The sequence below is a fragment of the Coenobita brevimanus genome, chromosome 101 (assembly GCF_032717465.1).
Source record: "Coenobita brevimanus isolate Jiangsu-jjx chromosome 101, ASM3271746v2, whole genome shotgun sequence".
Classification (NCBI taxonomy): Eukaryota; Metazoa; Arthropoda; class Malacostraca; order Decapoda; family Coenobitidae; genus Coenobita; species Coenobita brevimanus.
The window spans coordinates 193067-220000 of NC_137054.1; positions in this window are offsets into that span (position 1 = coordinate 193067).

Consider the following 26934-nt stretch of genomic DNA (forward strand, 5'->3'; position numbering starts at 1 on the left):
TCCAACATCAATCCACCACAATACCATAACTACCAACATCCCATCACTGCCAACCAGCCACAACTACCAACATCCCCTTCACCACCAGCCTCTCCAAACTACCACAACTACCACAACTACCACAACTACCAACATCCCATCACCACCATCCACTCAAACTACAACAGCTACTACCATCCCCAGCACCACCAATCAACCACAGCTACCACAACTATAGTAACAACATCCCCGACATCATCAGTCACAATCACCACAATCACCAGCATCCACTACCATCAGCCTACCACAACTACAATCTCCGCCACAATCACCCACAGGGGACAGCACCACAGACTACCACCACAACTACCACCATCTGGACACCACCAAGCCACCACAACTACCACAACTAGCAGCATGGCGCCCTGGTCAGCCTCACACGTAAAGACATAAATATCCAATTACTGTTGTCAGGAACATATACCTTAATGGTGGCTAGGACCTGGGGTGAGAGAGAGGGAGAGAGAGAGAGAGAGAGAGAGAATAAGATGATGAGGAAAGAGGCAGGAAGAAAAAATACATGGGAAGTGGAGAGGGATAAGATATAGTGATGGGAGCGAGGAGGAGGGAGGGGGAGGGAAAGCGGGGGAGAGGAAATAAAAAAGAGAGGGAGAGGAGGAAGAGACGGAAAAATGGGACACTGGCACAGAAAGGAGACAGAGAGAAGATAGAAGATAAAAAGGAGGAAGATAAAGGAGAGAGATGGAAGGAAAGGAAGTGGTGAAAGAGAAAGGAAAGGAGAGGGAGAGAAAGGTGAGAGGAAGGGGCAGGAAGTGAGGTAAGGTGAAGGTTGGATAGGAGAAAGGGAAGTATGTAGGAAGGATGTCTGAGACTCATTGGAACGGAACGATAGGGTATAAAAGCTACTGAGGAGGAAGAAAAAAAGACTGAGGGAGGAGGAGGAGGAGGAGGGAAGATATGATGGAACGCGAAGAGGAAGAGAAGAAAACAGAAGGAAGAAAGAGAGAAGAGCCGGAAACAAAAGGAGAGGGAGAGTGGAAGCGGAAAACTATAACATAGTAATGTCTAGAACAGTGATGAAAGGGAGACAGATGAGAGGAGGAAAACTAAGGAGGAACTGCACAAAAATGAAAAAGAGAGCAGGAAGTATGATGATGATGATGATGATGGTGATGATGACGATGATGATGATGATGATGACGATGATGATGATGATGTGATGAATACAAGTGAAAGCAGTGACGACGGTGATGATAGTAATGATAGTCGTCATGAAGGTGGCAGTAATGGCGATTGTAATTTTTTTTTTTTTTTTTGGTCTATAGGAGATTGGCTTATGCCAGTGGAATTTCTAGAGAGGAGTCTCCATCTGTCAGCTGAAGATTTGCAATTTCTCCCAGGGTGTGGGTGACTTTGGGAACTTATTAAAAGTGCAGAGAGGGCTAGAACCGTAAGCAGCAGAAGGCAATGACCGAAGAAGAGAATACCTACTGTATCGAGTGGCTCCAGTCACACAGTCATTGACTGACCTCCGTGGTGCCCTTGTTTGTTAGCTGTGGACAGTGTTGCTTTGTCTTCTCGACGTCCCACTGAATGCTTAGTACACTGGGCACAACTCAGTGGCACGGGGGAAGCCTTGTTCCTTCTACATCATTGCTGGAATAGTTATTCTATCCGGTGTGGCATGTTGTAAGCTGTTGATAGGGCCTGGTGTCACCAGTTCTTTACCTATATTTGGGCTGTATTCCTCTGTAGTTTCCTCACACTGACCTGCTGTGGCGTTTTCACGCATGCTGAAGGAACACAGCTGTATGACCTATCTCTGTGATGAACTGCTCCATGGAAGCACGTAAAGCGGGAGTCTCTGAAGAAGTCCCAACAATGGAAACTGGCCTCAAAAGGAGGCTGTTACTTGACTGATGCCCGAGGTTACCTCCATTTTCTTCAAAGGGCTGCTGCTCCCGTCTAGGCGTCGTTCCTGCTCTTTTATGAAGAGACTGAAGCCATGATGTACCAGGGCAGGGAAGTAGGGAGAGCTGGGGGAACTTGCGCTCATGCGGTAGGGAATCCTGGAGAGAGCAAAACAAGTGGGAGGAATGAAAGAGTAAAAGTGCAAGGTAGTTGTAGATTGAGGCGTCTGGCTTTAGATAGATAGGTTGCAGTAGAAGGGGTGGGAAGGTGAGGAGAGCTGAGGTAAGAAGTAAAAAGATGAATGAGTGAGGTACAGGGGCAGGCTTGTAGAATCAGCCAGTCCATCTGTTCGAGGTGCACACCCACATAGCCCTGACCAGTGGCTGGCAATTAGCTCAGGTAGCTGATGGATGAGACAGAGCTAAGGAATTGGTAGCAGGACAGAAAACTGCAGCAGGCGATCCTGGTAATAGTGATGTTGGTGAGGAGAGTGATGTTGATGGCGATCATAATAAAAGTGGTGGTAACAGTGATGATGGTGGCAGCCCATAATGTTGGTTATTGGTAAAGAAGGAAGACAAATTGTGAGGGAAAGAGGAAACAAAAGAGAGACACAATGACAGCCCGGACAATGGCTGGGTAAACACGGAGAGAAAAAAGGAAGAGGGGGAGGGGGAAGGGGAGGAGGGAGATACGCGCAGAGAGAAAATGGGCAAAGAAAGGAGTGTGAAGGGAGAAAGGTGGAGTGTGGAGGGAAAGACGGAAGGAAGGTTCTGTGTGATACTGGTGAGGGAATCTTATGGAGAAAGAGAAATAACGGCAGTACATAGGACAGAACACATAATAGGAGGCTTATTAGTTTTTAACATTATCGTCCACAACTGTAAACTATAAACTACTTCAGGAAAAAAGAAATCTCCCCTTGTTCGCTCATAGATTTTGTAGACTTATCCGCCTAAATATATTTTATATGTATCTCTCTCTCTCTCTCTCTCTCTCTCTCTCTCTCTCTCTCTCTCTCTCTCTCTCTCTCTCTCTCTATATATATATATATATATATATATATATATATATATATATATATATATATATATATATATTTTTTTTTTTTTTTATAGGTAAAAACGACCATGGAAGGGTGTATTGTAAATAATGAAAGGGAAGAATATATTCTAACTTCTCCTTTTTCTGCATAATCTGAAATATTAAATCTTAGTTATTCTTAATTTCATGTCCTTCAGCCGCCAGCATATATGTTGCCTGAAAGGAGGAGAAAAAATAATTAATTAAATCTGGGCTGACTTAATGAAAGCACGGAGCAGATTATTACAGCTATCGGTAATTTCCTCATTCACTGCACCTCCTGGGAATTTTATGTATTTCCTCTGGACGAAAACTTTCTTCCTAATATTTGCTTTCCATTCATTTCCTATATTTCATTCCAGTACTTTATGTAGTGTGTCAGTGTGTTGCTTTGTAACTCAAATGTGTGTCATAATGTGACCGAGCAACCATATTACGAAGCTGGTACTCTTGGTATCGAATTCTGGTGTATGAAAAGTAGATATTATTGGGATATGATCTGTCGTATTCATCATCCCAGTGGTCTTCCATAAACCAGCGAGATAAAAAAAAAAAAAAACTCTTGTTATTGCCCAATACATTGTATTGTATGTGATACCCATTCTCAAGGTGTACAGTACACTGCTTAAGTTCAAGCAGTGCTCAAATTTATGACAGAACCCAGCTTAACCCTATCTGCTGGCAGGATAATACATGCATCTGGAGGGTAAAAGGCTGTCCCAAAACATTAGGATATAACACCACTGTCCAAATGGCCAAGGAGGCAGAAAAAAAAAAATCTTGTCTCTTTTAGTCTCTTCATGCCACAGAGTTTTAGAATCTATTTCATTTCAGCAAAATTTCTTCTACAGCTTACGTTGCAGGAGACTACTGATCGTCTAAAACAATGATCAGCAGTGTTCCTCAAGGCTGTGCCCTACCGCCAACTCTCCTGTTATTTATAAATTATTTTCTGAACTGCACATTATTCTCACCCACATATACGTTTATGTTTCCACTCTTCATTTCTCCTTCCGCTTCTCACAGCATTCGTCAGCACAACACTTACCAACTCGGGATACAGTATACTAAATTTCATTTGTCTGTTATTTCCGTTAGAGGCAAAATTCTGTAATCTACAAACTCAGTTTCTCCATCTTTCAACTCATCTGCATCTTCCACAAGACTATCCTTTTGTCTTCGCTAAAACACAACTCAGGCCTTCATCATTGCTGTATATTCTTGATTTGTGTGTGTGTGTGTGTGTGTGTGTGTGTGTGTGTGTATGTTAGAGAGATTTCTAGTCCAGGATAGATCATCACATTGTATCTCACGCAAACCAGCTTCTCAAAAGTTTGTGCCGAACAAACCCTGTGGTATTTTGTAAATGAATTTACAAAATACCAGGTAAAGAGTGCAACCAGTTTTATGTAGACAGACAGGAAAAAAATTGTCAGAATCAAACAACATAAGTATAGTTTTAGGACAGGAAACATCCAGTGCCTTATTTGTACATAAGAGAGACGAGAATCACTGTATAGATCGGGATAATGCCTCTTCAGTCTTGGCTTGTAAATCTGCTATGAATAGGAACCCCATTGAATCCAGTATAATCAAGAACACAGAGGCTGATAATATGAACCTGAGGAATGGGATGTACAAGGTAGATAACTTCACCACAAAGAAAATATGTAGCCTAGTTAAAATCACTTAGTTTGATCTCGTTTGTATTTGTTTTCCTCGCCTCATAGTTTAAGCACACTTTTGTACATAACCGGATTTGTATACAGGTATGTTTGCATATGTAATTCTGCTCGTAAAGAATTGGTTAAAATGTATGTATACTTGATAGTAGTTTTTATTTATGTATATTTACGCTTAATTATGTATGTTTGCATTTGCATGTGCTTATGTAGGTGCCTATGTAGCTTTGTTCCTGTGTATATTTATGATTATGTATTTATATGATTATTTTTTTTTACTTTAATCAGTCTTCATGTAACTATAATGCACATGCATGTTTCATGACATTTACATGTGCAAATGTCTATTAAGCATTACTGTGTCATTGATTAATTTGCATAAAATATGAGAGAGAGAGAGAGAGAGAGAGAGAGAGAGAGAGAGAGAGAGAGAGAGAGAAATCTGGATAGGTCAGTAGGTCCATACTTGATAATCCCCTTCTCACACCTTAATAATTCTTTAAGAGCTTAATGTTACGACGCTCCTCAGTTGTGCCTACTGTACGTTTTATAACTCATTGTTAACCATAAATTTATATCTAAAGGATTATGTTTTATTTATGTAATATTATTTATTTTGATATTTATTTAACTAGAAAATATATGAATGTAAGTTTAGAACACTAGTATTTGTCAGTGATAAGCTCCCTTGGGACTCTCCCCTCCTTTCCGTATAAAAATAACAAGTGTACTCCACCTCCTTCACTTTGCTCCCTCCTAAAGATGAGAATACACAAAAGTGCTAGGGATATTTCGTGTTTCGTTTTCCTTGTGGATATATATATATATATATATATATATATATATATATATATATATATATATATATATATATATATATATATATATATACAGAGAGAGAGAGAGAGAGAGAGAGAGACGGACGACGAGACAGACAGACAGACAGACAAACAGGGAAGCCAAGATGGAGAGATTAAGAATGGAAGGAATGGATGAAGGGAGTCAAAGGGGTAAAGAAAATTGAAAAGGGGGAAATAAAAAGGAGAAGAGGTAGGCAAGAAGTGCAGGGATCAGAGCTTGGCACCGCAAACGAAGATTCACTTCTGCAAACGCAAATCAACAAACTCAAACCATTACCTTCTGCAATCGCCAAATCCGAAGTACTTCCGCAAACGCAAAACAGCAAATTTGCGTAAAATTTGTTGCAAACGCCAATCCGCAAGCGAAATCACACTTCCGCAATCGCGGAATTTGCGGTTTGCGGGAGTGATTGCGGAAGTGCCCAGCTCTGGCAGGGATATAGGGAGGGGAAAGGAGGTAACATGTGGTGGGTAAGGGGTAGGGAAGGATGAAAGGGATTAGCTAACAGAGTAGTAAGTGATTATCAAATTTGCCTCCTATGCTGCCTACCTCCCTACTCATCCAGCCTTTTCTCCTGCTCATGCACTCACTCACTTTTTCATACATTTCCTCTCCCTCAGCCACAGCAAGTTCATTAAAGCTTCTCTTTGTTTATTCAGCTTTATTTTCTATCCGTCCCTCCTTTTCTTCATCTTGTTCTCCTCTCCATTTTCTCCCCCTTCTTCCGTGCACCATTGTTTCACGTTAACTCTAAAGGTCTCACTCGTCTCTCCTTAACATCTTTCCTTTTGTCTCTCGTTTCCCTCAGTTGCACTCATCCTCTCAATCTTCTCTCTCAACCAATCCATCCACCCTTCCCTGCCTCTAACCCATCCTTCCCTCCTCCCTTTTCTTTCTTCCACCCTTCCCTCCACCCGTCTCTCCCTCCTCCTGCTCCTTCCCTGCCTCTTTCCCTTCCGTCCATCCCTCCTTGCTTTTTACCTTTTCTTCAGTCCTATCCTACCCCTCACCCCTCTCTCCAAAGGACTCCTCTCTCACTGTCTGTCCAATTACTTCCCGTCCCCCTCTCACCTCCTCCTCACTTCCCTCCTCCTTTTTTCCATATCTCGCTATCCAGAATATGCTCGCCCTCAACCTGCCTTCCCCCACCTGCCAGCCACCACCCGTCCACCCCCACCCGCCAGCCCCCACCTACCTGCCACTTCCTGTCTGCCCCCACCTGCCTGCCACTTCCTCCCTGCCCCCACCCTGTCCCCACCTACCTGCCCCCACCTGCCAGTCTTCACCTGCCAGCCTCCATCTGCCTGCCCCTTCCTGCCTGCCCCCACCCTGTCCCCACCTATTTGCCCCCATCTGCCTGTTCCCACTTGCTTTACCCCACCCTCTCTCTCTCTCTCTCTCTCTCTCTCTCTCTCTCTCTCTCTCTCTCTCTCTCTCTCTCTCTCTCTCTCTCTCTCTCTCTCTCTCTCTCTCTCTCTTTATATGGACCGTTACATGACCTTTGATAGTCACATAAATGAAATAAACAAGAGAGCAAAGGGAGCTGTAATGTTTTATAATAGAATAAAACACTGTTTTGATAAAGATACTCGTGTAATCACAATAAAATATCTGGCATTAAGTTACTTAAACTACTGTAATATTATATGGGGTAGAACCAGTACATACCACTTTGATTGTAAAAGTACAAAAACTACAAAATTTTGCTGCAAAAGTTGCAGACGGAAGAGCCAGGAAGTATGATCATGTTACCTCCATTCTTAGAGAACTTTAATGGCCAACTGTAGGTAATCTAACAACACTTAACCTAGCAGTTACTATATTTAAAAACTTACATAATCTTCTCCCAGAGCACATCCCGTCTCTCCCTACCGTCAACAATATAACCTGCAGCACAACCAGGCAACGAAATAATGTTTATGTTACAAAAGTTATCACAGACACGGAGACCATATCACTTTCAGTAGCAGGTCCTAAACAATGGAATGAGCTGCCATCATAATTATATCAAAGAGTCCCATTGCCTATATATATATCTAAAGCTAAACTAAAAGACTACCTACTAAGCAACACTTAGTTGTATGGCCTCATAACTAATACAGGAACAACTCTGCCTCAAAGTACTATTGTCTTAAACCATATAATGTATGTACAATATGCACCGTATCATTATATTTACTGTTAGCATGTAAGGTAAGTACAGTATAAGAAGAGTAACCACCTTTTGTGGAAATAAAAGTTTTTAAGTTAATTTAATTTAATTCAATAACTTTTATTCTCTCTCTCTCTCTCTCTCTCTCTCTCTCTCTCTCTCTCTCTCTCTCTCTCTCTCTCTCTCTCTCTCTCTCTCTCTCTCTCTCTCTCTCTCTCTCTCTCTCTCTTACTGCGCCTTTCTCTTCCTGCCTACTTACCTCCAAATCCCACACTCTATGTTCCTACCCCAGTTCTTCCCCCACTGCCCTATCATTTAGGGCACTGTGCCTCTTGGCCTGCCTCAGTGTCACCATTCCCTGCCTCAGTGCCACCATTCCCTGCCTCAGTGCCACCATGCCCTGCCTCAGTGCCACCATTCCCTGCCTCAGTGTCACCATTCCCTGCCTCAGTGTCACCATTCCCTGCCTCAGTGTCACCATACCCTGCCTCATTGTCACCATTCCCTGCCTCCCTTTCCCCATTGTCTTTCTCCCCGCCTCTATTACCTGTCTCGGTTGTTCGTCTGTTTGTCCATCTCCTTATCTGTCACTTAGTTTACATCCATATCTGTCCTGGGGCCTACCTCCCTTCACTTTCATACTCCCTCTCTGCCCATCTTTCTCCCTGTTTACCTTCATATCCACATTGCCTGCTTCCCTTAATGGCTGCATTCTAAGTTTTATTACATATACCCTCGTATTCCTCCCTCCCTCCCTGCCCACTCTGCCTACTTCCCTCTCTCTCTCATCCTTCTTTCAGACGACCATCCTTGTCTCCCTCCATATGCCCATTGCTTACTCCTCTGTCTCCCTCTCTACCAGCCTCTGACCCCTTATTACTTGTCTCCCTGTCTCCCTTCCTGCCTTCTTCCAGTCCACGTGTCCTTCTCTCCCAACTCCCTTCTTCTCCATCCTTCTCTCCCATCTCCCTTACTCCCAGTCCTTCTCTCTCACCCCCCTTCCTCCTCATCCAGCTTTCACATCCCCCGCCCTCCCATCCTTCTTTGCCACCTCCCTTCCTCTCCATCCTTCTCTCGCACGTCCCTTCCTTCCCAACCTTCTCTCCCACCCCCATCCTCCTTGCCTGCCTCCCAGTCCTTATTGGCTATTTCCCTACCTTCCACTACCCCTGTATGTCCTTAGTTCTCACCTCTCTCCCTTCCCTGCCTGCCCGTCTGCCCTTGTTACCTGCTTTATTCCTCCCTTCCTCCTTCCCTGTCCCTCATGCCTGCCTCCCCTTTTCACTGCCTCCTTGTCTTTCACTCCCTTCTCTCCTTCCGTACCCGCCTCTGTCTTTATTGCCTGTCTCTCTCTTGCCTCCTTGCCAATACACCCTACCTTCCTCCCTGTCCCCTTGTCACCCTCCCTGCCTGCCTTTCACTCCCTATTAAATGTCTCTTGCCTCCGTTCATCCCTCCCTATCTCCCAGTTCATCTTGCCTTCCTTCCTGTTTTCCTGCCTTCCTGCCTTTCTCCCTCTTCGGCTATCTTCAGCACCTTAATAACTCTCTTTCTCTACCTTCCTCCTTCCACGCTTCCTTGTCCACCTGTGCCTATGTTCCTCCCTGCCTGCGTGTCTTGACTTCAGTTGTCCTTCCCTGCCAGTCCTTACCCCTGCCTCCCCCTCAACTGTGTTTACATTACTCCCTGTCTGACTCCTAAAATGGACTCCTTCCTCCCTTTCAGTCCAGTCCTTACTGAATACCTCCCTGTCTACCCGCTTCCTTGCCTTCCTCCCTATCTGCGTGTCTGCCTTCCTCCCTGTCTCTCTGCCCCCGTCCTTACCTGCTTTCAATCCTTCCTTCCTATCTTTCTTCCTCCCTACCTACCTGCTTCCCTGCCTTCTTCCCTAGCTTCTTTCCTCCCTACCTACCTGCCTCTCTGCCTTCCTCCCTCTCTCTCTTCCTCCCTACCTACCTGCTTCCCTGCCTTCTTCCCTATCTTCTTTCCTCCCTACCTACCTGCCTCTCTGCTTTCCTCCCTATCTCTCTTCCTCCCTACCTACTTGCCTCCCTGTCTTCCTCCCTACATGCCTGCCTGCCTGCGTGGCCTGCCTCGCCTGCCTGCCTGGGTAACACACGACCGCTCTGTAATACAATCCCGTCTGCTGGTGCTTTAATGGTTTTCAAGCCTATTGTGAAAGGATCCCACCTCTCTTTACCCCCCCACCCCCCACCCACTCTCTTTCTCTCCTCCATTCATGCTCCTCTTTTCCTTGCACTCTTCCTTTTTGCTATCTACTCTCTCTCTCTCTCTCTCTCTCTCTCTCTCTCTCTCTCTCTCTCTCTCTCTCTCTCTCTCTCTCTCTCTCTCTCTCCCCACTCATATTCCTCTCTTCCTAGCCTCTTCTCTTCGCTGCTTCTCCTTCCCTTGCTGTTTCTATAAATTCTAGTCTTTCATATTCTAGTCTTTCTCTTATCTTCCTTCTGTCTCTTGTTCCTCTTCTCTTATCTCCGCTACTCATTTCCTCTTCCGTCCTTCCCTCTTTGCCTTTATCTTCTAACTGCTCATATTCTGGGGGAGAGAGAGAGAGAGAGAGAGAGAGAGAGAGAGAGAGAGAACCAAAGCAGTAGAAAGAGGTGAAAAAAGCCATAAAGGAGAGAGAGAGAGAGAGAGAGAGAGAGAGAGACAGACAGACAGACAGACAGACAGACAGACAGATAAACAGACAGACAGACAGAGACAGACAGACAGAGAGACAGGCAAACAGACAGACAGAGGGAGGGAGAGATAGATAGTTATGGAGAGAGAGAGAGAGAGAGAAAGAGAGAGAGGGAGAGAGAGAGAGAGAGAACCAAAGCAGTAGAAAGATGTGAAACAAGCCATAAAGGAGAGAGAGAGAGACAGACAGACAGACAGACAGACAGAGACAGACAGACAGACAGACAGACAGACAGGCAAACAGACAGACAGACAGACAGACAGACAGACAGACAGAGACAGACAGACAGACAGACAGACAGGCAAACAGACAGACAGAGGGAGGGAGAGATAGATAGTTATGGAGAGAGAGAGAGAGAGAGAGAGAGAACCAAATCAGTAGAAAGAGGTGAAAATAGCCGTCAAGGAGAGAGAGAGAGAGAGAACCAAAGCAGTAGAAAGAGGTGAAAATAGCCGTCAAGGAGAGAGAGAGAGAGAGAGAGAACCAAAGCAGTAGAAAGAGGTGAAAATAGCCGTCAAGGAGAGAGAGAGAGAGAGAGAGAGAGAACCAAAGCAGTAGAAAGAGGTGAAAATAGCCGTCAAGGAGAGAGAGAGAGAGAGAGAGAGAGAGAGAGAGAACCAAAGCAGTAGAAAGAGGTGAAAATAGCCGTCAAGGAGAGAGAGAGAGAGAGAGAGAGAGAACCAAAGCAGTAGAAAGAGGTGAAAATAGCCGTCAAGGAGAGAGAGAGAGAGAGAGAGAGAAACAAAGCAGTAGAAAGAGGTGAAAATAGCCGTCAAGGAGAGAGAGAGAGAGAGAGAGAGAGAACCAAAGCAGTAGAAAGAGGTGAAAATAGCCGTCAAGGAGAGAGAGAGAGAGAGAGAGAGAACCAAAGCAGTAGAAAGAGGTGAAAATAGCCGTCAAGGAGAGAGAGAGAGAGAGAGAGAGAGAGAGAGAGAGAGAACCAAAGCAGTAGAAAGAGGTGAAAATAGCCGTCAAGGAGAGAGAGAGAGAGAGAGAGAGAGAGAGAGAACCAAAGCAGTAGAAAGAGGTGAAAATAGCCGTCAAGGAGAGAGAGAGAGAGAGAACCAAAGCAGTAGAAAGAGGTGAAAATAGCCGTCAAGGAGAGAGAGAGAACATACGAGAGAATAGTAAAAAACGGAAGGGCTAAGTGGTAAAGAAAACTGAAGTATAGAAAGGAAGAAAAAATAAGGGAGGAAGAAGGAATGGACAGAGAGAGAGATAATCATGTAAAAAGGAAAACAAGACAAAGTATGAGATAAATAAAACATAAATAACGAGATTAAAAACAATAATGAAAGTAAAAAAACATAAAAGTAATGGTACTAAATAAGGGCTAATATAGGTGCCAGCAGCGACGCCTGGGTTCAGCAGTCATGGCGTACAGCGTAGGCCATTAAAAGTGACTTCGGTGGAGGTGTCTGAAGAGGAGCACTGTGCACAGCTAAGTGGTGCGTATAAGTGGATGACATTGTGCACTTTGTTGGGGTTTATAATGAGGAGCACTTTGCAAAGTGAACTGAGGATCTATCACACAACTGATCGATGAAGCAATCGAATAATCCATTAATCAATAATTGATCAATAGATCGATCAAATATTTGACTACTTGATCTGTTAATCGATTGATCAATCGAGTGGTCAGTCAATCGATCGATTAAGTATTCAACCAGTCGATTAATTAGTCTATCGATTAATCCAGTAGTTAAGACGATTGATTCATTGATAAATCAATCGTTTAAGAGATTCATAATCTCGCTAACTTAGGTTTCGATTGTATCAACAGGCTGGGTTTTGAGAATGTTGGTGCGACGCAGGTACTCTGTCAACTGCAGCTGAAAATGTTTTTGCCAAAATGTGGCCGTCACAGAGATATATAAACACGTCAACTTTAGTTTCGACTGGATCAGCGGTCTGGTCGGGAAGAATGCCAATGTGACATAGTTACACGGTCGGCGGCTAAAAATTATTTTGTTGAAACATAGTGCTCATAAAGATGTGTGGTTGTGAAGAATGCTGTGCAAACCAAATACACAGCCAGGTGCAGATGAAAAATGTTTTGCCCAATGATGGTCGACACAGAAATAATAGCCTACTTATCAACTTTGGTTTTGACTGGATGAGCGGTCGGATTATGAAGAATGCCAGTGCGACGCAGTTACGAGATCAGCAGTAGCATTAAAATATTGTAAAAACTGGCGCTCATAGAGATTATACACTCACCAAATTTCCTTTGAATTGGGCGAGCGGTTCCGCTGTAGAGAAGGCCATTGCGACGCAAGTACATGATCAGTGGCAGCAGAAAAATGTTTTATCAAATGACAACGATCATATAGATGAATTGCTCACCATATTTGGCTTGGACCACCACCCTCCCGGTCGTCATCAAGCGACTGTGCCACCTCCAGTGTTGCGGCGCTCTAAATCTGCTCGTCAGTGCAGTAAAATTTTCTTTTGCAGTATTAGGGACTTCACTCCAATATCAACTCTGTTCAAAATTTCCTCCAGTCTGAATCCCCTGGTCTGCTATTTCTGACAGAGACACAAGTAAGCTCCACCTGTGATTTAGCTAGACTTAATTTTCCTGGTTATATCTTGATTCAAAATTTCAGACCCAAAGGATGCGTATGTTGCCTTGCTAAATCAGAAATTGCCCTGGAGGAGATTACTAAATTTAATTGTCCTTTTTTCGACTATTCCATATACAAATTAAATTCTTTTGGTAAAATTAAATGTTTCTCTTGTGTTTATCGTTCCCCTAATGCCCCTCCAGAGCCGAGTTTATTTGACTCTCTGTCTTCACGACTAAGTGTTCTCAACATTAATACTGCATCAGAAATATTCTGGGTGATTTTAATGTCCATAATGCCGAATGGCTCACTTATTCAGTCAGAACTGATGACTCTGGTCTTGAATGTGAGCCATTTGCAGACTCATTTAATCTCACCCAGTTAGTTAGTCAACCCACCCATGTACTAGACAACCCCGATCAAAATCCCCACCTATTGGACTTGTTTCTAACAACCAATTCAGATAATTATAATGTCGAAGTGAAGTCCCCCCTCGGATCCCCGGATCATTGTCTGATTCAAGCCACCAGTTTTACACCTACCACACCCTCCTGCACTGAACCTGTCGTGGTGACTAAATGGCACTACGATAGGGCAGACTGGGAGGGACTCCATAATTTTTTCATGGATGTTCCTTGGACCTCCTTCTTCTCCCAAGATGCAAATTCCACGTTGGGCCACATACAGGATTTCATTAAAGTCGGCATGGAAACATTCATTCCCCATAAGAGTTACGGAAAAAGATGTAATTCTCCTAGATGGTTTGACCACAATTGTGCTAAAGTAACAGAACATAAAACAATAGCTTATAACACTTATACAAGGACCAAAACCAAAGAAGCCTTTAACTATTAAAGAAATATCAGAAACCATGCCAAAACTATTATCAATCTTTCTAAAACAAGCTTTCTACATAGACAGGCTAACAAACTACTAAACAACCCAAATGATAACAAAATATTCTGGTCATCCCTTAATTCATTCAAAATTAACTTCACTACCACCATTTCCATTCCACCTCTACAGTCCCTCAATGGAAATCTCGTAAGTGACCCACGTGGAAAAGCCAAACTTCTTGTTGACATTTTTTCAGCAAACTCAATCCTAAATTCAGTAAATCACAATATTCCTGTACTTGATTTTGATTCCCCTCAAATACCTCCTTTCATGATTCACACCAGATACGTACAAGCTGTATTACAGAATCTATCAACTGACAAAGCCACTGGTCCAGATGAAATTCCTTCAATACTTAAAAAACACTCCTCAGTGTTTTCTCCTGTATTGGCAAAATTTTTCCGTTTATGCATCCGTACCTCTTGGAAAGAAGCAAATATCCATCCTGTTACTAAAAAGGGGGCAACTTCTGATCCATAAAACAATAGACCAATTGCAATAACTTCCATTATTGGTAAAGTTTTTGAGACACTAAATAACAAACACATAATCGAGCATAGAGAAATCAATAAATCAATCAATGATCGGCAGTATGGATTTTGACGGCTTGCAGTCCTGATGGACCCAGGTTCGAATCCTGGCTGGGGCAGGGGACAGTTTAAGGATTTGAATTATCTGAAACTAAGCACTGAAGCTGTAAACAATCCAATAAATTTGTTGGATTCATAGGTAGAGCATTTGAATATATATCCGATGATATCGTCCTCACTTTGTCTAATTCCTTAGTACACCCGCACTTGGGGTACTGCATTCAATTTTGGTAACTGTATTATAAAAACGACATGCAAAAGCTTGAGAGAGTACAGCGAAGAGTGACAAGGATCCCTAGATTGAGAAATAAACCATACAAGGAACGTTTAGAAGCCCTGAATCTCTTAATCTTAACTAAATGCAGGTTACAAGGAGATTTAAGTATGAAAAATATTTAAAGGACAGGACAATATGGCCATTGATAATTATTTCACAGTTGATTGCTCAAACTACACTAGAGGTAATGGTCATAAAATTGTTGGTAAATGATTTCGGTCTCATGAAGCTAAGCATATTTCCTTTAATAGAGTTGTAAATATATGGAACAAATTGGCCGCAAATGTAGCAAACTGTGATATATTACTAAACTTTAAACATCGCTTGGATAAGTATCTGTTATCTGATCCTCAGCTAAGTATGTTCACTTCTGAAAAACACATTTCTGTGGCGTAATGGCTACAAAATTATTGATGACCGTTTCCAGTCCCATTAAGGATAATACTTCTTCTTCAACAGTCGTAAATATCTGGAATAAACTTACTTTTACCATCTATGCGGATGTTCATTCCCTTCCTGTCTACAAGACACCTCTAATCTAACATACCCATACATAGCGTCGTGTCATGTCATAATACTGTATATTTATCAATTTGTTAAATGCAAACAAAGTAGTATAAGCACAGACTAGGATCTGCACAGTTAACCCTGAGTTAACGGTCACTATTCTTACTTTCGACATGTGATGAGCTGTGAAACACTGAGGGTCCCTGTTAGTTAAATGACCACCATCAGAGTTTTATTTAATATACCAGGAATCACTGCTTCAAGAGGTAACCTGTGTACTTATCCCGCATGGGAAAGTTCCTTGTTACAGTGGAGTGAACGGAGATGGGGCCTGATTTACCGCTGCCTACCTTAAAAGGGCCAGGCGAGGCTACTGCACCACCCCTCAACATGCACTCTGTGCAGTTGCCACACTGTGTCTACAGATGCCCCGTTAACTCAACGTACCCATACATCATGTCATGCATAATATGTTTATTTGATAACTCATTTTACATTATTATCTTCTGTTTTAGGTAATTTAAACTGGTAGCTTATAGACAGAGTATTATTGAATGTAACTTTTCCTTTTCAGTCTTTCCTATGAAATTTCCATGTCAGTTTTTCCATGCTGCGTGGTGGTCCTTCTCACTTTTTCCTGGAGGGTTTGAAGGTGGAGGGAAGCATTCTTGCTTTACTATCCTTGTCCTTCAGCATGTAGAATTAGATCTCGAAGTCATAGTCTACTCTGTAATAAACAGCCTCGAAAGGACCATAAGGTCTGTTGCTGTTTGCTTTCCTTTGTAATCCTTTATATTCCTTGGTCTTTCCTATCCTGCCGCCCCCTTTGCTGTCCTACCTCCTCTTGCCTATCTTTCCTCCCCTTGCTTTTCCTGCCTCCTCTTACCTGTCCTTTCTGTCCTTATCTATCCTACTTCCCCTTTACCTCTCCTGCTTGCCTTGCCTGTCCTGCCTCCCTTTGCCTGTCCTGCCTCCCTTTGCCTGTCCTGCCTCTCCTTGCCTGTCCTGCTTCCCATTTCCTATCCTGCTTCCCATTTCCTATCCTGCTTCCCTTTGTCTCTCCTGCCTCCCCTTCCCCTACCCCCTTTAACAAGATTCCATTATGGTGTGTAGAATGGCTGGGAATGAGGGCAGATGAGGTCAGCGTCCTAATTGACCCACCAGGACCCATCATTGACCCACCCCTCACTCACCACCACCGCCACGCCTTTCACATTCCATCGCTTCTCTCATTTCCTCATCGGTCTCTCTTATTCTCCAATTTATTTCTCTCCGTCTCATTCCATTTCATCTCTCACTCTTCCTTTCTCTTCCGTCTCTCATCTCTCCTTCCGTCTCTCCTTTTCCTCCCGTATTTCACTTCCTCTTCCACCTGTTACCTCCCCCTCCATTCCTTGCCTTTTCTTCCAGCATTCTCCATCCATTCCATCTCTTTCTTCACCCCTTCCATCTCTCTCTCTCTCTCTCTCTCTCTCTCTCTCTCTCTCTCTCTCTCTCTCTCTCTCTCTCTCTCTCTCTCTCTCTCTCTCTCTCTCTCTCTCTCTCTCTCCCCTCCATTATATCCCTTTTTTACTGTACTTTCATTTCTTCTGTCAGAAAGGACGCGATTGCAATCACAGGCTGGAGCAGGGCACAGTCTGATGACTAGACTAAACTATAATATACCCAACAAGATCCACCCACATGTCATAACACCCACGCTAATATCATCAGACCAGTCCTGGGTGACACAGCCCTAGCACGTATTCGGTGTGAACGGTGGGTATTAGCGCTGAAATGGTGACATGTAAAGGAGCGTGGCTTGTTGGAAGACTGACAGGCCTTCGGGAAAAACCTAAGTCTACGCTCAGCGTAGGGGAAGGCGGTGACAGATTCGGTAGAGACGTGGGCTTCTGTTCCAGTGAATGAGGGATTGAATCCCGGCTGGGGCAGGGAATAGTTTAAAATTTTGCATTTCCTAAGGCAGAGCTTACCTAGCTACCAAAGGCCCCCCGACATGTTGCAAAAACACCCCCGCTAGTACCAGTACACCAGTCCTGTATGAGCAGCCTGGCATGTATGCAGGATGGACGGTCAGTGGTAGCAGGAAGGGGGCATAGTATAAGGGGAAGCAGAATGGCAGATGAGGCAAGGTGACAGGAAGGGGACAGGGTGACAGGCAGGAGGCAGGGTGGCAGGGAGCAGCCAGGGTTGAAGGGAGGCAAAGTGTTAGAGAAGACAGGGTGACAGGGGAGGAGGCGGGGTTATGAAGGAACAACAAGGTGACAGAAGAGGAGGGGAGGTGGTAGGTGTGAAGGCAAGGTGGCTGGAGTGGGGTCAGGGTGACAGAAGAAGAGGCAGGGTGGCAAGTGAGGAAACAGGAAGCAGGGGTAGAGTCAGGGTGGTAGGTCTGGAGGCAAGATGGCAGGAGAGGAGGCGAGCTAGCAAGGGAGGAGGCGGGGTTGCTTGGCAGGAGGCAGGGTGGCAGGGGAAGAGGTAGGGTAGCAGGGGAAGAGGCAAAGTGACAGAGGAGAAAGGAGAGCGGCAGGAGAGGATACAGGGTGGCAAGGGAGAAAGCCGGGCATCAAGGGTGGACGCAGGGTGGCAAGGGTAGAGGCAGTGTTGCAGGAAAGAAGACAGGGTTACAGGAGTGGAGACAGGGTGGCAAGGGTGGAAACAGGGTGGCAGGTGGGGAGGCAGGGTGGCAAGGGAGGAGGCTTGGTGGCAGGAGAAGAGGCGTGGTGGCAGAGTTAGCGGCAGGGGGACATGTGGAGGTGTACAGTAGGGTACGTAGGGGGACTGCTGGGCATCAGGGAACGGGCCACGAAGCCTATGCACATACGAATAATTTCACCCTTATGTTCTTCCTATTTCTTGCTCTCATTTCCATCCTTTCCCCTCTCGCTGCAACCTTTTCATATTCCCCACGAGTCGACTCCACCTCATTTAAATGTTTCACCGTATTTTCCAGTCTGTGTCTACTGTTCTGCATTTCTATTTATTTCTGTTTGTTTCTCTCACTTCCCGTCTCTCGTTTTTTGTTTCCCAGATATTGCCACTCCTCGATACCATTTTCATCCTTTTCCATTTCGCGTTATCTGTTCCCTATTTTCATATTATCCCATCCCTTCCTTTCTTAATTTCCTCTCTGTATGCCCATCTTTTGCCATCTATTGCCTATTCTTAAATCTTTGTTCCTATTCCCTCTCTCTCTCTCTCTCTCTCTCTCTCACACACACACACACACACACACACACACACACACACCTCCTCCTTCTCCTCTTCCATTCACCCTTGCTCTCCTCTCTCCATCCTTTCCCCCTTCCTTCCTTCTTCTCAAGTCACCCACACCCTTTATCCTCATTCTTTTTCTTTCCTTCCTTCTCTCCACATCTTTTTCTCTCCTTCCCCACACACCTTTACTCTTCTCTACCCATCCTCTCCTCCTTTCTCCCTGTCCTCCTCTCATCGCTTACCCTCCTTCTTCCCTGCTTTCTCTGCCTTCATCCAACCATATTCTCATCCCTCCACACATCCCTCTCCCCTCTCCACTCATCAACCCTTCCCTCTTCCCCTTTCACCTCTCTCCCATCCTTCTCCTGTTTCCACCTATCTTCTTCCTCACCCCTGCTCTCCTATCTCCTTCAAATTCCACTCCCCTTTCCCTAATCCCTTTCTTCCCCCTCCACTTCCCTTTCCTTTCTCCTCCATACTCAACAAATCTCTCTCCCTTCCTTTTCCTTTTCCTCCTCTCTTCACCACACACCATTCTCCCCCTACCTTAACAGCTTTTCCACCCTCTCCTCTTCCAACTTCTCTACCCCCCACACACCCCTCCTTCACCCCTTTTCTCTCATTCCCCCTCCCTCCCTCCCTTCTGTCCTCCTTCCGCCTGTCCTCTACTCTTTCCTCTCCTCCCCTCTAACTCCCCTCTTTCTACGCACACACACACACACACACACACACACACACACACACACACACACACCTCCCCTCCTGCCCCCCCCACCGCACTCCAATCAACTTGACCTCCCGTGATAAAACTGGTATTGCCGATCCTTTAAACCCAGTCGTGCCCTTAAAAGCCGGGGCCTATGTATGAGCGCCCATGTATTTTTTAGCAGGGACCACTGGCCAAAACACGTCCAAGGCCCTCCGTGGTTATGGCGGGGTTTAGTCTAATTCTTACTCTTCCTTTTATTTCTGTTCTGTATAATCTTCCTCGTGCATTCCTTCGTCTCACTATTTCTTGTGCTCATTTTCTCCTATTTGCATAATTAACCTGTTGCGATAGAGCATTGCCGTCTAGCTTCAGTGGTCAGCTAAACTTGGTGAATAGACGCACGTAAAAGTTTGCCTCGTGTACTGGTGAATAAGCTGTGATGTTTTATACATCCTACCGACAAGATTACATTATAAATCTGTATGATCACTCACTATAAAAGATACTTTAAACAGCTTTCACCCTGTTAGCCACTTCTTCAGCTACTGGCCACCTGCGTATGGTCCCCTTCATGGATCTCGACTCCCCACTCAAGGTATATGAATTTCATGGCAGTGACCGAGTTCTCTCTCAACATATTTCCAAGAACACTTCGTGTGTTTCTTTCTCTCCTATAATTTTCTTTCTCATATATTCACTTCTTTCGTTCTTTCTCTTTCACTATCATTTCTTTTATTAAGTCTCTCTTACACTGGTTCTTGCTCTTACTTCCTTTTATTCGTCTCATCTGTTGGTTTAATTTCTCTGATTTAGCTGAGTACTGCCGTTTTAAGCTGCTCTGGTCAACACTTTAACATCTGTTGTTGATGTTTTAGTTGACGTTCATTAAGGGTAAGCAGGTCGCTGTGTGAGTTTATGGTGGTGAGTGACGGGCTGGGCTGGTGGGGCTGGCTCCTGACTTGCTGGTGCCTGGGTGACCCCGTACCTCAGCGTGGCGGTGCTGGCAGGTGGAAACTTAGTAACGATGCAGCTATAGATTATTAACAGGTATATGTTTCTGATCAGCAAGTGAACCCTCTCTCTCTCTCTCTCTCTCTCTCTCTCTCTCTCAGCATCCTACCATTACTCTCAGCCCATCTTTCTCTGCATTTCTCCCTCTTTCGTTCTCTCCCTTCCCGTTCCCTTCTTTCCAATAATTTTCTTCTCCCTTCCGGCCATCTGTCTCTCCCTCCCTGCTGTCATCCTTCTTCGTCTCCCTCCCTCCCCCACAGTGATTTCTTCTATCTATATCTACAGTATATTCCCCTCTTCTTTCATTTTTTTTTTCAGATTTGTTTCCTCCCCTCTCCCTTTCCTCTCCGTTCAATTCTTTCTCCCTCCTTCCCTCTCGTACACCGTTCCTCTTCCTCACGTCTATCAAGTTCTTCTCTCCTACCCTTCCTACCCAAATCATTTCCTCCTTATCTTCCTCATTTTTCCTCCTCTCTCTCTCTCTCTCTCTCTCTCTCTCTCTCTCTCTCTCTCTCTCTCTCTCTCTCTCTCTCTCTCTCTCTCTCTCTCTCTCTCTCTCTCTCTCTATGGAAATACACTCGGCCAATGAACTACTTTATGGACGAAAATGCAGAGCGTTTCACATTTTACCTCGACCTCACTGAGTCCTGCACTGAGGGGGGCAGGGGAAGAGGTGGGATGACAGAGGAGGCAGGGTACAAGGAGAGGAAGAAGGGTGGCGGAGGGGAAGGCAGGTTAGCAAGAAAAGAGGCAAGGTGGCAAGGAAAGAAGCAAAGTGGCAGGGGAAGAGGCAAGGTAGCAGGGGAAGAGGCGGGGTAGCAGGGAAAGAGACAAGGTAGCAGGGGAAGAGGCAAGGTGGCAGGAGAAGATGCAAAGCAGAGGAAGAGGCAAGGTGGCAGGGGATGAGGAATGGTGGCAGGGGATGAGGGGAGTAGCAGGAGCAGCAAGGTGGCAGGGGAAGAGGAATGGTGACAGTGTATGGGGGGAGTGGCAGGAGAAGAGGTAAGGTGGCAGGAGAAGAAGCAAAGCAGGGGAAGGGGCAAGGTGGCAGGGGAAGAGACAAGGTGGCAAGGGAAGAGGTAGGGTGGCAGGGGAAGAGACAAGGTGTCAGGGTAAGAGGCAAGGTAGCAGGGTAAGAGGCAGGGTGACAGGAGAAGTGAATAGGGAAGTTGACAAAGAGTAGACAAGGTGGCAGGGAAAGGACAGAGCAGCAGGGGCGGAGGTCGGATGACATGGAGATGGTAATGTGGCAAGGAAGGAGGTAAAGTTGTCAAGATGGAAGCAGGGTTGCAGAGGAGGAAGCAGGGTAGCAGGGAAGGCAGATTGATGGGGTGGAGGCAGGATGGCAGAGGAGAAAGCAGAATGGCAGGAGAGGAAGCAGGGTGGCAAGGAAGGAGGCAGGGTGGCAGAGGTGGAGGCACGGTGTCAGGGGTGGAGGTAGGGTGTCACAGTTGGAGGCGGGGTGCAGGGGAGGAGGTGGGGAGGCTGCGGAGACATGGAAGGCAGGACGCAGAGGAACCAGGGTGGCAGGGGAGGAGATAGGGTTATAGGGGTGGAGAGGTGACAGGGAAGGAAATAGGGTGACAGAGAAGGGTGGATGGCAGAGGAGGCAGGCGGTAGTGGAGGGAGCCTAGCAAAGGAAGCAGAGTGGCATGGGAAGAGAAAGGGTCGCAGCGGAGGTAGGGTGGCAGGGGAGGCAAGCAGGGTGGCAGGAGAGGAGGCAGGTGGGTAAAAGGGGGGTGGAGAAGGGAAAGTGAATAACAGAGAGATGGAAACTTGGGTGTTGGAAAGGCAGGTGGTGGAGTAGCAGGCAGTGCAATGGAGATGCAGGCATCGTGGTAGTGAGGCAGGGTACTGATAAAGAGGCAGGTATGGTGTGAAGAGTAGGCAGGCACGGTGGCAGTAGAGGGGCTGGCAAGGTGGTAGAGAGGCAGCAGGATGGTGAAGTACAGTAGGCAGACAGAGTGATGGTATAAAAGCAAGCAGGCAGGGCACTGGCGATGCAGGCACAGTGGTGGAGACTGAGGCAGGGTGATGGAGATGGAGGAAGGGTGGTGGAGAAGCAGGCAGTGTAATGGAAAAATAGGCATGGTGGTGCAGAGGCAGGCAGGCAGGTTGGTAGAGAAGCACACAATGTCATGATGAGGACATAGGTATGGTGGTGAAGAGGCAGGCAGGCAGGGTGCCAGAGAGTAGGTTGGGTGGTGGGGGGGCAGGCAGTCATGACAATGGAGAGCAGTCATGGTGACTGAGAGGTGGCGGTGTGACAGAGGCAGGTAGGATAGTAAAGAAGCAGGTAGGGCAGTAGGGAGTAGGCAGGGTGGTGGAGAGGCAGACAGGGTGGTAGTGAGGGAGTGTGGTTGAGAAGCAGTCACGGTGGTTGAGAGACAGGCAGAGCGGGTGGTGGAGTACAGTAGACAGACAGGGTGATTACTGAAAGGCAGGCAGGAAGGACAGTGAAGAAGCAAGCAAGTTAGTCGAGAGGGAGGCAGGACTGAAGAAGGGCAGGCAGGTGGAGAGACAGACAGGGTGGTGATAAGACAGGAAGGAAGGGTGGTGGAGAGAGTAGGCAGGATGGTGAAGAGGGGCAGGCAAGGTTCTGAAGATAGACAACCAAGGTGGTGGAGAAAGGCAGTCAGGATGGTGGGGAAGAGCAGACAAGGATAGACTGGGTGGAAGGAAAAGTAAAAAGAGTGGTGGAGAGAGAGAGAGAGAGAGAAACAGAGAGAGAGAGACAGGCAGGGTGGTGGAGAGTGAGACATGCAGGGTGGTGGAGATTGAGACAGTCAGGGTGGTGGAGAGAGACAGGCAGGGTGGCGGAGAGAGAGGCAAGCAAGAGGAAGGGAGGTATGAAAAAGGCATGGTAGTGGAGAGGCGGGAAGAGTGGTGGAAAGAGGCAGACGGGATGGTGGAGTAGTTGGCTGAGTGGTGGAGAGAGGTAGGCAGGGTGGTGGAGAGAGGAAGACAAGGTGGTGGAGAGAGGCAGGCAGGGTGGTGAAGAAATACAGGCAAGGACAGGAGGACAGGGTGGTGGAGTTAGGGTGGGAATGTGGTGGAGAGAAAGGCCTGGTGATGGAGAGACAAATGCCGGGTGGTGGAGAGAATCAGGCAGCCTGACAGAGAAGGACATGCAGGGTGGAAGAGATAGCCTGACTGAGTGGTTGACGGGCGAGCAGGGTGGTGGAGAGGAGGGCAGGGTGGTGGAGAGGTAGTCATGGTAGTGGAGAGGAGGGCAGAGTGGTGGAGAGAGGCAAGTAAGGAGACGAGAGCAGGCTAGTGAAAAAATAGGCTGGGAGTGTGGAGACAGGCCAGCAGGGTGGTGGACATACAGGCAGGGATGTGGCGAGAGGCAGGCAGAATGGTAAGGAGAGGAAGGCTCGGTGGAGAACAGATGCAGACCGGGTGGTGGAGAGGCAAGTAGGGTAGTGGAGAGGCAGACCGGGTGGCGAAGAGAGGCAGGCAGGGAGGTGCACAGGTAGACAGGATGGTGAAGACAGGAAGGGGATGAGGATGGTTAACCAGGAGGAAAGTAGGGGAGGAAGAGAGAGAGAGGGAGGAAGGATGAGAGAGTGGCAGGAAAGCAAGGAAGAAGGGAGGAAAGATGACAGGCAGGGAAGTAAGGAGACTGAGAAGCAGGAAAAAGAACACAATAAGGAAGGGAAGCAAGACGAAAGAGAAGGAGGGCGATGAACTAAGAAAGAAGAGTAACGGAGAGAAACAGGGAGGAAGGGTGGTATTTAGGGAGACTACAGGGTCAGGGAGAGAGGGTGGTGGGTAGGGAGACAACAGGGAAGGGAAGGGAAGGTGTTAGAGAAGTGAGGAATGTAGGGAGATAGGGAGGGTGATAGGCGCGGAGGAAGGAAGGGAGAAGGGAAGGAAGAGAGGGCGGAAAGATTTGTAGATAATTATGAAGTCGTGTTGTGACAGGTAGGGAGGTAGGGAGGCAAGACTGAGGGAGGGAAGTAGGTGGAGGTTTAGGGAAGGCAAGGCAGGGGGGAGAGTAGTAGGGAGGGAGAAATAATGACACGGAAGTAGAAAAGATACAAAAGAGTACAGAGGAGAGCAAACAGCAAAAGAGCAATTTGTCCTCTGGAGACTTTAGTACAGGTTGGGTTATAACTAATGTAACTCCTCTGCGGGTCAAAGACAGAGATAGAATCAATGTAAGAAGAAAGGTGGAGAGTGATATATAGGAAGGAAGGGGTGGGTGGCAGGAAGGGAGGGAGGGTGGGTGTGATGCAGGTAGAAAGAAAAATAGCTGGGGAGGAAGAGAGGATCAAAGGCACTGAGGGAGAGTAATAGGCAGAAAGAAAGGGAGGGAGGAAGGGAGGGAGGAAGGTCGGCAAAATAGCAAGCAGGGTGACAGACAAGCGGATAGACAGGCAGGGAGAGTCAAAGGACAGAAGGAATATTAAATCCTGCCTGGTCATTATTCGTGTTATCAGCGGGGAGGCAGGGGGCAAGCAAGGAGGATAGACAAGGGAGATACAACAGGGGCAGGCAGTGTGCAGGCAGAAAAGGTAGAAGGAGAGCAGGCTAAGGGTAGGAGGAGAGCAGGCAGAAAAAGGAGCCAGGAAGCAAGCAAATAGGATAGGCAAAGGAGCAGGCTAAGAGAGAAGATAGGAGAGACATAAGACAGGCAAAGAAGGTAAGCAGAGGAAGCAGAGAGGGGGAGGTAAGGTAAGCAGGGAGCAAGAAAGATAAGTAGAGAGACAAGCAGGCGAGGGAGGTAAGCAGCAGATAAGGGAGGCAGAGAGCAGCGGGAAAGAGGTTATGAAGGTAGGCAAGGAACGGCAGAGACCAGTCGGAGTGAATGGACAGAGACAGGTGGGGGAAGGGAGAGTACGGGATGGGATTTGTGGAAGAATTAGAGGGCAGGGAGGGGAGATGGCTGGCAGGAAGAGGAGAAACTGGGGTATAATGACAAGGAAATAATGGATAAAAGGCACTCCGCAGGAAGGGGCGGGGCAGAGACACATGGAAGCAAGGACAGATAAACAGCGAGGACAGTGGTAGGGAAGGGAGGGTTATGGGGAAAAAGAGACTCAGAAAGGAATAAGACAGGGAGAAAAGGAGAGAGAGAGAGAGAGAGAGAGAGAGGGGGGGGGGGAATGGAAGGATGAGGAAGGTAAGGAGAAAATGATCAGGGTAGGAAGGGTAGAAGAGAAAAACTGGATAGACGTGGGGAAGTGTGCGAGAGGGAAGGAGAGAATAAAAGAAAAAAAGAAAGATGAAAGAAGGGAGGAATAAACTGTAGATTTAGGGAGAAGATATGGGGAGAAATCACTGTTAGGGAGGGAGAGAGACGAAGAAGAATGGAAGCAGGGAGGGAGAGACAGATGGCAGGAAAGGAGAAGAAAATTATTGGAAAGAAGGGGACGGGAAGGGAGAGAAAGAGAGAGGTATGCAGAGAAAGATGGGCTGAGAGTGATGGTTGGATGCTGAGAGAGAGACAGACAGACAGACAGAGACAGACAGACAGACAGACAGAGACAGACAGACAGACAGACAGACAGACACAGACAGAGGTGAAAGGAAAGGATGGAACAGAGTGAGGAAGGGCAGAATGGAGGACGAAAAATTATCGAGAGAGAGAGAGAGATGAGTCGTACGTGTGATGGGGGACAGTTGTGTGCTTGTGAAAGACAGGTAAGAGAGAATGAGCGTACGTGTGTGCGTGCGTGTGTGTTTGTGTGTGTGTGTGTGTGTGTGTGTGTGTGTGTGTGTGTGTGTGTGAGGTAGGGGGGGGGACTCACTTAATCCCTCCACTCTGTATCCTGAAATGTAACTGGATTTTGTCAGCTCTGTGCCCGACCCCTCTGTCCTCTGCTTAAATAAATCATCACAGTCAGCAGGCTCTCTCTCTCTCTCTCTCACACACACACACACACACACACACACACACACACACACACACACACACACACATTCATTCTTTTTGCAGTCCGTTTTCCCCGCCTAACTATCTCTTCCGCCTGTCTTCCCTCTCCTCTCTCCTTCCCTTGCCTTCCCTTGTCTCTCCCCTCTTCATCTACTCCCTCGCTCCCCCCTTTCCCTAATCCCTCTCTTTCCCTTCATTCATTCTCTTCCCTTTTCGTTTCGTCCCTTATTGTTCATTATGCATTTAGACCTCAGTTATTCAATCTTCCCTACCCATATTTCCCTCGGCACTTTCTTCCCTCGTACCTTCCTCTTGTTTCCTGACTACCTCACTCGTTCTTTGTGGTATTACTCTCAGGTGTATAAAATCGCCTGGCTCTAGACAGAATAGAATGATAGATCTGTTCCAGCCATGAGAGGGTTATTGGTGACAGCACTAACATTCTCACATCCACAAGTCTCGCGATCATATGAATAAAGTCGTCGAGCGTTAACTGCAGTAGAATAAACGATTTGTCCTGACCATGAGAAAGTTAATGTCCTCTTTTTTCCTCTCTCCTCTCACTCCCTCTATGTTTATCTCTCATTTTCTCACTTCTCTGTTTTTTCTTCTCCTCCTCAGTCGTTCTTTTCTGTTTTCTTACTTTCCTTCTCATCATTATTGTAACTTTTCTCTTCGTCCCTCAAACTTTCTCCCTTCTTTTCCTCCCTCTCTCTGTTCCTCCTCCCTCCATTCTATCAGCATTTCTCAAAGCTATTCTCCCTACATGTGTTATCCTGTTTCTTTTACCCAGCTTCCCTTGTTGCTTCCTTTCCTCTTTGCCTTTCCTGACTCCTTCCTTGCCTCCCTCCCTCCTTCCCTCCCTCCCTTCTCCTTCCCAGTGATTTTACCC